Raw genomic sequence first — 15,406 nt, forward strand, 5'->3', positions numbered from 1 at the left:
GACCTGTGAATTGGATCACTTACAATTTCCTCACATCCTGATTTAGAGGCAAAGTCCAAAGCTCTCAAGCCATAGTGTTCAGTAGGAGAAACATAATTTAACCACTCCCTACAGTGTGCTTTGAAATCACCAACAAAAACAAAAGAGGCATTTCTATCATCTTGAATTTTAGCCATAATAGTATGAAGACAGTTAAAGATAGAATCCTCCATGTCCAGATTCAAGTAGATCGAACACAAATAGAAGCTGTTATGCCTGCCACAAACTTTTATTACCTGAATCTTATGGCTTCCACATCCACATTTGGGTAAACAAAACGGATTTTGACGTAGGAAAAATCTATTTTTGGGCGAGATAGCCATGTCGTCCCGATAGTTCCTTCGGGCAGCTTCCTACTGTATAATATTTCTGTGAGTGATATGACAAGAGAACTAACGTCAGGTATCACGGGGTTCTAACCCACGGAATGACTATCCTAAGATATCATGTATAATCAGGGACATATCCGTATATAACCATAGATAGCAACCCAAACAGACTTAACCCAGTCCAGGAATCTAAGGAGGAGGATAGGTGAGGAGCCATTTCAAATCCTCTCTCTTCATAGTACTACTCGTCTATGATAAACTCATTCCACACAACAACGCAACTACCTTGAGAAGAGGCATCCGGCAAGGCATTGGGGAGGGCCATGAGGACGACATGGCTATCTCACCCAAAAAACGGATTTTGAGTGAAGCGAAAAATCTATTTTTGGGTAAGATAGCCATGTCGTCCTGGTGGAAGGTTCCTTTAGTAGCTTCCTAAGGGTTTATATGACTACAGTGATATTACCAGAGAATTAAACTAAAGGTTTTCCAGAATTCTAACTTCTGGCGCGAGTACCCTTAAGGTTTCCCTTTAGGATATCGTATAATAACAGGGGACGTATTCTTGACATGCCACATAGCTATCTGCACCCCACATAGCGTTTACGCTTCGAGGGGAAAGTTGGTGGCAGGATATAGGAGGAGCCGTTACAAAGTTCTCTTCCTCCGTTACTGTTAAGGTACTCGGATGACGTCATAAACGACGCCATCTTGGCTGACGTCATCACCGCCCGCGTCCTCCATTCCTTCTGTAGTAGCGTCTATGACCATGTGTTTTTTCCCAGTTGTTCGCTATTTACTGTCAGCATGTCGCAATCTTCAGCTTCTTCTGCCTGTGGAAAGTTGAGTACCTTATTCTTATATTGTATAAATTACCTCTGGCTGTAAAGTAACGCTTTTTTATCTTTAAATACTGTGTTTTGTGGCAGAGCTATTGCCTAACCGGAGGCGTCCCTGACACTGTTGTTCGCTTTGCATGCTTTATTTAGTTAGCCAGAACAACTGTCCCGGTTTCTTAACTAATTATCAGTATTAGTTATTTAGTCTTCATTGCTAGGAATTAGTTATATTATGCCGATAGTATTCTTTAATTTCGGTGAGTGTAGGTAGCCGACTTTATGACGCTAGAGATGCTAGCCCAGTTGCCTAGGCATGCTAGCCTAGGCGTTTTAGTTTACTTTCATGCATGATATAATAAGTGTTCCTGGTGTTAATTTAAATGAATATATTAGGCAATTATACATATAAGATTCAGTGATTGCACATGAATTTTCTCTTTTCTCCTTCTAGAGAGTATACAAGGGGTTTTGATGATCTTGTTAGTCAATTCCTCTGCTCCTAACCTAACGGCTTAGGGGCTTTTGTATACTTTCACACCTCCCCGGTTACCTTTACGCTAAGGTAATCTCTCCTCCCTCTGAGGTAGCCTAGGCTACATCCTAGCCCTCCTTCCCTTGAATCGTATTCAAGTGAGGATAGGCTAGGATTTCTCTGTCCCTGCCCAGAGCCATAGTTCATGAGCTTTGAGTTAGGGTCAGAACCTCAGAGTATCACTCGTTTGCCCCCTTTTACCCCATTAGGTGAATGAACTCTCCTTTTGGTGTCCGCTAGACGGCAAAAGGGAGGGGGCCTCTGCCCCCCCCCCCCCCGCCCCCCAGGCCACACCTGGTAGGGTTACAACCCTAAAAATAGATTTTTCCTACGTTAAAATCCGTTTTTTGGGCTCGAGCCATGTTGTCCTGATGGAAGTGTACCAGAGAATTACCTATGCCTCGGTAGGAAGCCTCAAAGGGAGAGGTCCCAACGCTGAAATGCACTTACAGGATTACTCCGTCAGGGCATAGGCATCACTCTCAACTATATATCCCAGAACAGTTTGAAGGTAGAATTGACAATCATGATGGTACGACAAAACGGATTTTGAGCGAAGCAAAAAATCTATTTTTGGGTGAGGTAGCCATGTTGTCCTGATAGAAGTTCCTTTGAAGGTAGCTTCCTAGGTATATTTGACTACAGTGATATATCCCAGAGAATTTATCAAAGGTATCCAGAATTCTAACTCCTTGAGCGAATATCCCTTAAACTTTTACGAAGGGATATCGCGTAATATCAGAGGACGTATTCTTGACACGTCTCATGGCTATCTATGCCCCCAATAGAGCTTTCACTTCGAGGGAAAAGAGAGGCAAGAATAAGGAGAGTCATTACAGAGACATCGCTCTCGACGCTCCCTACCGCTCTGCAAATAGTGCGCCAATCCGCCACCGCGAGGCGCCACCAAGTCATTCTTTGTAGCTTTGTAGGTGTTGCAGATACAGCACCATAGGGAGGGATTCATTATCCTTTTGTCCCAAAAGAGGGTGAGTCCATCAGGACGACATGGCTACCTCACCCAAGAATAGATTTTTCGCTTTGCTCAAAATCCGTTTTTTGGGCTCAGGCCATGTCGTCGTGATGGAAGTGTACCAGAGCATTAATGTATCTGTGGATTTTCAATAGTGCCGTTTATCTCGAGCTAAATCTTTCCTCTTTGGTCTTTAGACTTAGAGACACTTGATGTTACCGTTATACATCAATCAGCTGATCATGAAATATGTCAGTGCTTCCTGCCCCCTACAGGGAAGAGTCTGGGTAGACTCGAGGAAAAACCCCGAGGATTGTGAGTTCAAGGAACAATCTAGCAAACAGTTTGTATATTAGTGTCATCATATACGTAAAGCATAGTTCGTACTAGGATGGTATTGGTCTGGGCAGGTTACTGTACCTCCCAGGTCTGTCGATAAAGAGACGGACAGGTTTATATACGTATAGGAAACCTTAAACAGTAAAATGAACAGTCTAGTACGATAAGATCTTACCTGTTTGCCTGGAACAATATGAATCTTAGTTCCGATATTTACTTAAATATCAAAAGAGTCAAGGGTGCTCTGACTTATACAAACACTGAAATATTTAGGGCGAAAGAGACGCAAATATTCGTTCTATTGTTTATTATAAAAAAGGGATTTTGACGTAGGAAAAATCTATTTCTGGGCGAGGGACCTGTGCCGCCCAGTGAATAAGCTCCATTTAGCACTTATTCTTAGGTAATTTACTGCTAAATATACCAGAGAAAAAATGTAAAGGAGTGCTAGGTTAACTAGCTCGCTCACCTATTGGTGTCGGTATAAAATTGGGCGTATAATCCAGAGGTCCCGCACTATTTAGATTCATCCACGACAAAGACACCAATAGAGGAGAGCCGTTCAACCTCACTCGGCACCACCAACTCTGCATCCGCTCAGAACCCAACTCCTTAGCACCCAAAGTTTGGGGACTCCAAGGGAGAGGAGCTGGGAGGGTTCACTGGGCGGCAGAGGTCCCTCGCCCAGAAATAGATTTTTCCTACGTCAAAATCCCTTTTCTGGGCTCGAACCTGTGCCGCCCAGTGAATCTATACAAGAGAAATGTCACCAAACTTGCAAAATAAAGGAAAAACATAAGCGTAAGGAAAATACAAGATGCTTTAATCAGAGATGAGTGCCAAAAAACAATTATAAGAGTGTCTTGAAAGGAACATAAATCCACTTGGTAGAACAACTGACAAATAAGGTAGGTATAATAATGCCGTGAGTGATAATATATACAGATACTCAGGAGTTAAAGATTTACAAATATAATAATAGTATTCAGGTGCGGAACCAACGAATACAAATAGGGTATAAATGAGGCAGGTAAGGGGGAGAGATAAAGTGACAAGGAATTAACATGTGAGTTACCTGGGAGTAACTACGCTCCCTGCAGCTACTGTAGAAAATTTTAGGGCTTCCAAATGTTTAAGGTAGTGTTTCTTGAACACTGACGGTGATTTCCACCCTGTATACCTGGAAAGGTCCGTAAAATTCATGTGGTGAAAAAAGTTCACCGAAGTAGCAACCGCTCTGATATCATGTGCAAGAGGGAAAGAGTCAGGGCTAGCTTGTTTAATAAAATACAAAATTTGTTGCCTGATCCCTTTAATGGTAATGGTACCACCTTGTTCTCTAACGAATAGAGGCCCCGAGGAGTTAGAGGAGGTCCGGGATAAATAAGACCTAAGAGTAGCAACAGGGCACAGAGACGGATCTTGCGTGAGGGGAACAATTTTCCAGGAGGACCATCTGTTCTGAGGGTCTTCGTTCTTAGCCAAAAAGAATTTGTTAGGCGAAAGAAGGACCTCTCCCGAAGGAAGGAACTCAATATGACCCGGGTCTCTCGACAAGGCTGCCAGTTCAGAAATTCTTGCCCCGGAAGCCAAGCTCACCAGGAAAAGTGTTTTCCTGAGAAGGGGAATGTAATCACAAGAACTGTTAATGGTATCAGAAGCCAATTTGAGTACATCATTAAGGAACCAGGTCACCGGGGTAGGACGAGTAACCGGTTTCAGTCTGGCACAAGCTTTCGGAATTGAAGCTAACAAAGAGTCGGTTAAGTCTATGTTAAAACCTACTAGGAAGATCTTTTTCAAAGCAGATTTAATAGTGGTGATAGTATTGGCTGCCAGACCTGATTCTAATAAAGTTCTAAAGAAAGGGACTGTAAGGTTCAAGTTCATACAGTGCACGTCTGAGTCCATCAAAAATTTTGCCAACTTTTTAACTGCAGAATCATATTGGCGGATGGTGGAATCCCGTTTATCTGATTCTAGAAACAAGGTGTTTTGAGGATCGATATTGGCACCATGCATGGCCGCAAACTTCATGAAGTCCATAAAGTTAGGGCGCTCTGAATGTTTGAGAAAGCGTACACAACACGTGTTTGTACTATCTGAGACAGAACCGGATTGGGTATCGGGTGAGGATATGGTCTCAACTCTCGCAGGAGAGGATACCAGTTGCTCTTGGGCCAATTGGGTGCGACCAAGGCTACTTGTCCCTTGAAGGATCTCAGTTTGTCTAGGACTTTCAGTAAAAGATTCACCGGGGGAAAGAGATAAATCCTTTCCCAGATGTCCCAATTCTGTGACATGGCGTCTGTGGCGTAAGCCTGAGGGTCTAGATTGGGAGCCACATATACTCTCAATTTGTGGTTGGACTCCGTGGCGAAGAGGTCCACTTGGAGACCGGGAACCCGAGAGAGAATCCACCGGAATGACTTTAGATCGAGTGACCATTCCGATTCTAGAGGGGAGGTCCGGGACAAGGCGTCTGCCACTACGTTCCGGACTCCCGCCAGGTGGACAGCTGAAAGATGCCAACGGTTCGAGGCTGCTAGGGAGAATATGGCTACTAGAACATGGTTCATTGGCCCTGATTTTGACCCGCCTCTGTTGAGGCAGCGGACCACCACTTCGCTGTCGAGGACCAGACAAAGGTGTTGTCTCTTGGGTAGAGCGAGACGTTTCAGGGTTAGAAGAACTGCCATGGCCTCCAGCACATTGATGTGAAATTGGCGGAATAAGGGAGACCAAAGACCTTGAACTTTCCTGAGCTGAGAATAGCCGCCCCAACCTGATAGGGATGCGTCCGTGTGAATGATTAGCTTCGGAGGCGGAAACCGAAGGGGAACTGACTTTGACAGATTGTTGGCTCTTGTCCAAGGAAGAAGTCTCTCCCGTAGAATGGGAGGAAGGCGGACTTTCCTGTCCCGGAGCTTCCGGTTCGCCCTCGAACGCCAGACACGGTTGATATCTTTCAATTTTGCCTTCAGAAGTAGATCCGTCACTGAGGCAAATTGAAGGGACCCCAGAATCCTCTCTTGGAGTCGTCTGGAACTTACTTTGTCTTTGAGAAAGCGTTTGGTGTTCCTCCCAATCTCTAACCTCTTGGGTTTGGGAAGACACAGAGTATGAGATATAAGGTCCCATTGCAGGCCGAGCCAATGGAACTTTGATTTCGGAAGAAGACGGGACTTCTTGAAGTTGATCTGGAAGCCTAGAGATTGAAGATATTGGATGACTCTGTGAGTGGCTTTTAGGCAATTTTGGGAGGTGTCTGACCAAATGAGCCAGTCGTCCAGATAGGCTACTACTTGAATCCCCTGATTTCTGAGTTCCTGAACAGCGACTTCTGCTAACTTTGTGAAGATCCTTGGGGCGATGTTGAGCCCGAAAGGCATCACCTTGAAGGAGTAATTTTTGTCCCCTAGGCGGAAGCCTAGATACAGACGGAAGTGTCTCGCTATCGGGACGTGATAATAGGCGTCTGTAAGATCGATAGAGGTGGTGACGGCCCCACGGGGAAGTAAGGTCCGCACCTGCGAGACGGTAAGCATTCGAAACTTGTCGCATTGAATGGACAAGTTGAGAAGGGATAGGTCTAGAATCACTCTTCTCTTGTCCGAATCCTTCTTCGGGACACTGAACAGCCGACCCTGAAACTTCAGGTGTTTCGTTTCTTGTATGGCGTTCTTTTGTAACAGATCCTGGACGAATTCGACTAGGTCCGGAGTGGAATGTTGATGAAATTTGTTCGGAGGAGGAGGCCCTGGAATCCAACTCCACCCCAGTCCCTTGGAGATGATACTGAAAGCCCAGGGACTGAACCTCCATTTGTTGCGGAAGGCATAAAGCCTCCCCCCTACCTGCTGCACCTCAGTATTGGCTTGAGGAGTTGCCTCCACGTCCGCCTCGGAAGTTCTTTCCCTTGCGAAAAAATTTTCCTCTACCCCTGTTCTGGTTTGAACCACGGTGGTAGCCTCTACCTCTGTTATAACTCTGGGAAGAGCTATGAGCCTCATAAGACTGGTTAAAGGCAGGAGAGGTGGTGGAGGCACCGGAAAGCTGGCTCTTAGGGAGCAGAACGGTGACATAGTCGTCCGAAGGAGCCTGAGAGGTAGAAGGCTGCGCAGGAGCAACGGGAGATGGAGGAAGAGGCAGTCGGAAATTGGACGAACTACTCTGCTGTTGCCTGAACTGGGTGGAGGTATACGGGCGGAGCTTCTTCCTACCCCGGGCTTGGTAATTTGTGGGGTCATATTTTCGTTTAGGAGTCAAACCCCAACGGGCTTTAAGGCTCTGATTGACTCTAGTGGCCTCTGCCAAGACTTCCTCCACAAGATCCTCAGGGAAGAGATTTGAACCCCAGCAGGAGGACCGGATAAGCTTATTAGGCTCATGCCTAATAGTCGCCTCAGCCAGGACGTGTTTGCGGCACCTACGTTTAGCAATAGCGAAGTCATAAAGATCATAATACAATGACTGCAACGTAGCCTTATTGAGAGACTTAAAGATACTCTCAGTATCATAAGTCAAGGCTATCGACTCCGTGGATGTGGCCAAGTTCAGAGTTCGGCCAACACGTAGGCGGGAATCATACTCCTGTTTAATGAGGGATTCCGGGAGACGGGGAAGCCGCTCACTAAACAAAACTGAGGCACAGTCCGCTGATAGCTTGCCAGAGGTAAAAGTGGTATGGACATTGTCCCAACACTCAATGCCAGAAGGAAGAAGGAGGGAGATCGGATCCACCTCTCGGATGGGAGGCAAGGGCTTCTCCTCCAGAGCATATTGGAAAGCAAGCTCTGCTACCTTATTGACGCATGGAGTCACGGTGTTTTTATCCATTAAAAACATTGTGAAGGAACTCTTATACGGCGTCAACATGGTGTTGGTGCAACCAATGTCGTTCAGGAACCTAGCCCAAACAGATTGGGCTTGTTCTTTTGGGAAGATGACGGTCTCTTTGGGGACCTTATCTACCCGAACCAGAGCTTCCTCGGTAAGCCTGGCATAACCATGAAATGGAAATGCCAGACCAGGAGGAAAGAATTCAAAGTCCTCTAGAGGACGAGTGCCAAGACCTTCCAAAGTTAACATTCCGTCTGAGAACGGAGAATGGAGAGCCATGCGCCAAGGATTATTCTTGGTAAACGGCGGGAGCTTAGAGGCATCCGGGATGAGAGAGCTTTGGACTCGCTCCGGAGCACCTTGCTCTAATGCCCCAAGTCTCTGACCGATGTTAGAGAACATCGTTTCCATCTTGGCCTGCATTTCCGACACCAACTTAGGTTGCATCTCCGACACAATGCGAAGCATGGCTGATTCGGAAAGGCCCGGGCTAGGAGCAGGAGTGGCGGATTGTACTCCCGGGTCGTGAGACTTAGAGGAGGAGCCGGAAGCCTTAGATGACGGGTTTGTATTCAGCTTAGAACTATGGGAAGCCTTGTGAGGCTTACGAGCTTTAGGTAAGGTTCTAGATGTAGACTTATCCTTGGGGGGAACCGGGTGTGATCGTTGAGACGAATCACGGTCCCCAGAAAAACCATGAAAGGAAGAGCGATCAGAAGAAGAAGAAAGAGCGGGGCTGAGGATAGGAATCTCAGCGCCGGTAACACCTGCCTCACTTACCACCCTACCTGCGTCCGGATCATCCAATAACATGGGTTCGACGCCCAGGTTCATGGAAGCAACATTGTCTTCCAGATCTCCGGGGGCATCCGACGGATCTTGATCTTGATCAATAAACCCCGCTATGGTGGCATCAATGTGGGCAATGATGGGAGCTGCAACATGCCTAGCCACAGCGGCTGAAGACTTGGCGTTAGGATAGACCATGGCACAATAGTCTTCGGATAGGACGTAAGGCTGCTTGGATTTGACGTTTCGGGCAAAACCACCAACCCACACTTTCAGTGTGGCCCGGGCCGCAGACTTTTGCTCCGGGGATGCCTGAAATAATAGTGGGAATTATAAAAAGGCAGACTCCCAGTGGTCCTTCAAGACCATAGAAATCTTACTAAATAGTGTATGTATACCAAAAAAGGTAAGATAAACAAGAAGGCAACATAGCCAACAGGACTCACCGAGTCAGATCCAAGGGTGGTGATGAGGTCAAAACAGACCATGCAGTTATCAGGGTGCCAGACCACGATGTCCACCAGCTGAACCCCGCAGAGGGCGTGAGACCGACATACGGTATGCCCACAAGGCTGATGCAGAACAGCCGCACAGGCCGTCGTCTGACAATGCACCATCTATAAAAGGAATAGTATATGAGAAACTGTAATTCTCTTAAGTAGGGGCGGGTCCGGAGGACCCGGGACTAACATAAGTCTAACTTAAGACAAGAACTTAACTGTGATACTCTTAAGTAGGGGCGGGTCCGGAGGACCCGGGCCTAAACATAAGTCTAACTTAAGACTAGAGTATAGCTATCCATTCCGGTCGAGCCGGGAGCATAAAAAGGATGCAACAAAGGATTAAGACACATAGTGTCTGATTTCCCGGGGCGAGGTTAAGCCCCGGGCCGGGAAATAAAAGTATATCCATAAACCAATTCATATAGGAACTCCGAGATAGTAATCTGTCATATATATAATCATATATAATCATAGGAACTGTTATAAATTAATAGGGGGGCGGAACTGTAGATAAGAACCGCCAACCGAACCCGGAGGGTTTCGTATAACATAATAAAAGTGTGATAAGTGAATATAAAATAGGGTGCACCGGGATCCAACTCTGTTGACCGGTGGCCAACCCGTCTAGACAGAGACGAACCCGTCGGGACACCCGGAGGCCAAAGTCCATAAACACTGAACTACCCCCTCTAAAAGGAGGGAAGGCAACGGTCCCCTAGGGGAAGGGGGAGAGAAGCCTAGCCGCCCACCTAGCGAGAGGGGGAGCTTGGGGGAGGATCACGTGATACGGAGCAGCAGGGCTACCAACTGACGATCCCCAACCAGACAGATCAAACGGAGTAATAGCACAAATATTCATTATAATAGTAATAGCGTTGAAAAATTATATAAATATACACATAAAAAATTTAGGGCAAGGCATGCAACATAATAAATAAATCACAAAGGACACACCTGATGACTTATAAAATAAAATTGCCGCCTAGTAACGAAGGTCGGCAAGCCATAACGATACGTAACTGATATCGGCTCTAAAAATGAACCACGAGGGTTCTAAACGCTAAATAATGAATATCCACAATAACAAATAACATTTAATTAATAATAAAAATAATACACATAGTAACACCGCGAGTGAAACTAAAAGCTCTCAAAACAGGAGTACCAACTGTAAGCGGAATCAAGCAAGATCGATATGAACGAAGAGAATAAACTCCTATAATTTAAATATTAAACGATCTAGAATGCTCAAAACACAGCAAAACATAGCTTGGTACTTAACTTAGACGGTGTCTCCTGGGAAACCGACGAAGAAGCCATAATCCAGTGGAAAATAAGCGAAATACGAGAGCACAACAAAAAAGCGGGTTACAACACAGGCGTGCTAAAAGGAGTTGGGTTCTGAGCGGATGCAGAGTTGGTGGTGCCGAGTGAGGTTGAATGGCTCTCCTCTATTGGGGTCTTTGTCGTGGATGAATCTAAATAGTGCGGGACCTCTGGATTATACGCCCAATTTTATACCGACACCAATAGGTGAGCGAGCTAGTTAACCTAGCACTCCTTTACATTTTTTCTCTGGTATATTTAGCAGTAAATTACCTAAGAATAAGTGCTAAATGGAGCTTATTCACTGGGCGGCACAGGTTCGAGCCCAGAAATAGAAATCATGGTTGTAATCAATTACAATGTATGCTGAATAATTCTGCATAAAAGCATAAACAGTAATAACAGGAATAAATAGGGTTTACCTGAAAAGGAAAACATTAGCCACTCTAAGGGAAATAAAAGAATTTCACTATACATTCTGTTGTTACTAGGAACACTGTGCATATAAGAATGCCTGGCACTTGTGTCAGCTTATTATGCTTAATGTCACCTGTGTAGGGAGAACAGTCTATAGTGTTATCACTTATACACAAAACTCAACATGATATGCCTTACGAGTCTATCATGTACACCCTTCACTATAAGTCCCGAATAGTGCACTGTTCTTCGCAGTAATCAATCAGCGGGTTTTATTACACTGCCCGCCGCCACCACATGAAATTTAATTTCTTGCAATTGCTTCACGTAGTGCTTGAAGAAGACCCTCGAGGACTTCCATCCAGTATAAGCATGAAGGCTTTCAAACGACATCGTTTGGAAGAAATTCAGAGACGAGGCAACTTTTCTCGGATCATGACCTGCGGGTGTACTGTCTGGATCCGCTCTGCGAATAAATTAGGTGATTTTCGCCCTTATCTGTTTCAAGGATAACGTTGAACCGGAAGTCTCTCCCCTGAAAAGCTGACCTCCCTTAAAGTCTGAAGTTCTACGAAGATAGACCTTTAGGCATTCCACTGGGCAGAGGGATGCTTCTTCTTTCAGAGGGCAGATTCTCCAGGGACCCCATCTCTTAGTGGACAGCTCGTTCTTGGCGAGAAACGTCGGGTCCGGAAAGAAGGTCAGTTCTCCATTGTCTGTGAACTGAATGTGGCCATTATCCCTCGAGAGGGCCACTATTTCGCTAACTCTGGCTCCCAAGGCTAGTGCAAATAAGAATATCACCTTCTGATTCAAGTCTTTCAGCGAGCAATCCTCATTGTTCAGGGTTGATGTTAAATGAAGAACTTTGTCCAAAGACCATGAAATGGGCTTGGGAGGAGCTGCGGGCTGAAATTTAGTGCAGGCTTTAGGGATCTTGTTGAAGATTTCGTTGGAAAAGTCTACCTGGAAGGCGTAAAGTATTGGTCTGGCCAGAGCGGATTTACATGTAGTAATCGTATTGGCTGCTAAACCTTGTTCATGAAGATTGATGAAGAAGGACAAACAAAAGTCCGTAGAGATCTCCTTAGGTTTCTTTGCCTTGACAAAGGCCACCCATTTCTTCCAGGAAGACTCATATTGTCTTCTTGTTGACTTTGACTTGTATTCTTCTAGGAAGTTAATACTGTCCCTAGAAATCCCAAACCATTTCTTGACCGCTAAGGCGAGAATATCATGAGATGAAGGTTCTGGGTTTTCACTGATGAAGCGGAGACAGTCAATTTGTGCACTTGCTGAGTCAGAACTGGGTCCGGCTACGGGATCAGTTTCAGGCGTAGTTCCGTTACCAGGGGGAACCAAACGCTGTTGGGCCACTTGTGGGCCACTATTGCTGCCGTCCCCCGAAAGGATCTCAGTTTGTCGAGGACTTTCAGCAGAAGGTTGGTTGGAGGGAATAGGTAGATCTTGGACCATCTGTTCCAATCTATGGACATTGCATCCATTGCTTCCGCTAGAGGATCCTCGTATGGGGCTACATACCAGGGTAGCTTCTTGTTGTCGCTCATTTCGAAGAGGTCTATCTGTAGTCCTGGGACTTTGCGTAAGATTCGCTAGGCGGAGGATGGCTAGTATCACTTGATTTATGTGAGGCGATCTCGAGCCCTGTCGGTTTAGGCATCTCATTATGACTTCACTGTCTAGAACCAGACGGATGTGGATTGAGCAACGGAGTTTTAGTTTCTTTAGGGAAAGAAAAACTGCCATGGCTTCCAGGAAATTCATGTGGAAGGTTTTGAAGAAGGGAGACCAGGTTCCTTGGACTTTCCGATGATGAGAGTGACCTCCCCATCCTTCTTTCGAGGCATCCGTGTGAACGGTGACTGACGATGGAGGTGGTTGTAAGGGAACCTTGTTCTTTAAGCTTTTGGCCTCCGACCATGGCTTGAGTAGGGATCGCAGACGATTTGGTATTGGTCTTTGTAGATCTCTTCGAGCGTTTGATGCGTATTTTCTCCAGACTCCTGATGCATCTTTTAATTGTGCTCTCAATACTGGATGTGTCACTGAGGTGAACTGGAGGGACCCCAACACTCTCTCCTGTTGCCTTCTTGATATCCTTGCGGACCAAAGAAGGCTTCTGACAGATCCTGCTATCTCTTTCCTTTTCTTTGATGGAATGGAAAGGCAATGCGACTGCAAGTTCCAGTGAACGCCCAGCCACGGAAACTTTTGAGCTGGAGACAGTCGAGATTTTTCCAAGTTGATCTTGAATCCCAAGTGTTCCAGGAACTGGATCACTTCCTTGGAGGCTTGCCTGCACTCTTCTTCGGATGCTGCCCACACCAGCCAGTCATCCAGGTAGGCTACCACCTGGATTCCCTTTAGGCGTAGTTGATGAATGACTGCATTCGCAAGCTTGGTGAATACCCTTGGAGCTATGTTCAGTCCAAAGGGCATGGCTCTGGAAACATACTGTCTTCTTTGTAGTTTGAATCCCAGGTAGGGGGAAACTTGACGGCTGATCGGAACGTGCCAGTATGCATCCGTCATGTCTCTGGAGACTGTGCATGCCCGTTTGGGCAACAGGGTCCTGATGTGTTGAAGCGTCAGCATTTTGAACTTGTAATTCACTATGAACTTGTTGAGTGGTGACAAGTCCAGAATTACTCTGAGCTTTTCCGAGTCCTTCTTCGGAACACAAAATAGCCTTCCTTGGAATCTGACAGACTTCACCTTCCTTATAACTCTTTTGCTCAAGAGTTCCTGAACATATTCTTCCAATATGGGGGTTGAGTGTTGGAAGAATTGAGGGAAGGTTGGTGAGTTGAGCTCCAACTCCACCCTAGTCCGTTCTTGATTAGGCTGTGGCCCCAGGGATCGAAGGTCCAATGATCCTGTAAGAAGAAGAGTCTCCCTCCTACCGGTAGCATCTCACTTTGAGTGCTGGGTGGAGGATTTACTCCTTGGCCACGTCCACCCTTGTTGCCCCTACCTCTGGAGGGGCGTCTGGAGGAACCTCGAAAGGAACCTCGAGACTTCGGCCGAAAGGTCGTAGACTGTCTTTCAAACACTGGGGTGAACACTGGTGACTGAGTCGCCAGTGTTTGGGGCACCAGTTGGAAAGTGGTGGGTGATTGTGCCACAGTCTGGGACACCGTGGCCACGGGAAGCTGTTGCTGTTGCTTAGGCCGAGAGGGCACTTTAGGTCAATTTGGTCTATTCATCGGCTGGGGACCCTCGTCAGCCAAAGATTTTCTTTTAGAGGACAAGCCCCATTTAGAAAGAAGGTTTCTGTTCTCAGTGGTGGCTCTGTCCACGGCCTCTTTGACCACTTCACCTGGGAAGAGGTCTTTTCCCCAGATGTTAGAAGCTATCAGCTTCCTTGGTTCATGTCTCACCGCAGCCGAGGCGAACATGAACTCTCTGCAAGCCCTTCGGGCTTTAATAAAGTTGTACAGGTCTTTTGTTACTGTCGCCAGATAGGCTTTGGTGAAGACCGTGTACATGTCCGGGGTATCTTGGATGCTTGCCATTGTCTCCAGGCCAGTCTGCAGAGACAAGGAAGCAGCAAGACGTTCTTTCGTCTCCTGTTCCCTACGCAGGAGAAAGTCTGACAGCTTGGGGGAGTCTTCGCCGAACTGTCGTCCGGTAATATCTGCCTCCAGCTTCCCAACTGTGAAGGCGTTGTGTACATCCTTCCAGTCCGCATCGTCTGATGGGAAGGCAAGGGAGAAGGGTCTACACTCCTCCAGTGTAGGGCACGGTATCCCTGCCTCAACTGCCTTTAAGGCTGCCTTGAGCCCTTTGTTCATAAAGGGAAAGGCACGTTTAGGTTCAGCAATGAAGGACGGGTGCTTCTTGCTGAGAGCCGGCACCTTAGAGCTAGTAAAGGCCCTCTCTTTTAAGGTGGTGGTATATAAGGCCTGAGCCTTAGAGAGTTCAAGGACAATAGTGTCCTTTGGCTCTGTTTCCTCCTTGGATGCAGGTTCCGTCCTGAGACGGACATAACAATCCGGGTAGGCCCCTTTGCTGGGCCAGAACTCAATTTCCTCCATTGGGACAGTGGCCATTTTTTCTGAGAGGAAGATCTTCCCCCCCCCCCCGACATAGGCATGTGCTCTGCGTACCTCCAGGGGTTAACGTCAGAGAAGGCGGGGAGATCTTTAACGTTTAGCTTCTTCGGGGCCAAACGTGTTGCAACTAGCTGATGCATTTCAGTCTGAAGAGAGGCCTCCTTCTCGGACGATTTCTTTTGGATGTCCTGCACCATGGACAGCAACGAGTGTAACGTACTCGTGATTGAATCTAGTTGGGGTGCAGTGGAGGAGGTCGAAGGCACCGGCTCATTCATTGTGGCCCATGACACCGAAATCGTTTCGGCTTTCTCGGTTTCTGTCTCAGGTGGAACGTCATCCGCCTGATCCAATTCCTCCACTAGGAGATTGTTCTCAGTCTCCTCTGAGACAACTGACATG

Source organism: Palaemon carinicauda, chromosome 25 (genome assembly GCF_036898095.1).
Source record: "Palaemon carinicauda isolate YSFRI2023 chromosome 25, ASM3689809v2, whole genome shotgun sequence".
Classification (NCBI taxonomy): Eukaryota; Metazoa; Arthropoda; class Malacostraca; order Decapoda; family Palaemonidae; genus Palaemon; species Palaemon carinicauda.